An 848-nucleotide genomic window follows, 5' to 3' on the forward strand; every position below is an offset into this window, starting at 1 on the left:
GCCTTTGTCCCAGCCCCCTGACACCTAGCCCCCAAACCAGATCCAGATCCTTTACAGACAGACAGACTGTAGGACAGACACACCACACAGACAGGAAATAAATAACTCTCAGTCAGAATGTACATACCATAGAATAAAGAGAATAGATGGCCACCAGGGTCAAAAGAAGGCCGACAGCAACGATTATGTATATCACCACATGTGTGATGAGATCAAGTTTTTCTAAATACTCATAGAACTCGTTGTAATCCGGGTAGTCGGGGGTGGTGCTGCTGAAATTCTGGTAGTCGAGGGTGGTGCTGCTGAAATTCTGGTAGTTGGAGGTGATGCTGCTGAAATTCTGGTAGTTGGAGGTGGTGCTGATGTTTTTCTGGTAGTTGGAGGTGATGCTGATGTTTTTCTGGTAGTTGGAGGTGGTGTTGCTGTTTTTCTGGTAGTTGGAGGTGGTGCTGCTGAAATTCTGGTAGTTGGAGGTGGTGCTGCTGTTTTTCTGGTAGTTGGAGGTGGTGTTGCTGTTTTTCTGGTAGTTGGAGGTGGTGTTGCTGTAATCGTAGCTTTGGTCCTGTGAGCTGCTGTTAATGTAGAGACCTTCCATTCTTCAGAGTGAAACCTGTTGTTTGAGAGATCAGGTTATTACACTGACTGTAACCCGTCTTCGGTTCAGAACTCTCTCCTCCTGAGACTTTTCTTCAACAATCAGAAAACACAAAACTCTTCTGCATCTCAGCTGAAAAACGTCTCTATAAATACCTCTGAGAGGATTAATGTTGGCTCAGAACAATACACAGAATAATAGTAATATTAAGAAGAAGAAGAATGTGTAAGCATGTTCTAGATATCTGGACTCC

This window comes from Micropterus dolomieu, linkage group LG01 (assembly GCF_021292245.1).
Source record: "Micropterus dolomieu isolate WLL.071019.BEF.003 ecotype Adirondacks linkage group LG01, ASM2129224v1, whole genome shotgun sequence".
NCBI lineage: Eukaryota > Metazoa > Chordata > Actinopteri > Centrarchiformes > Centrarchidae > Micropterus > Micropterus dolomieu.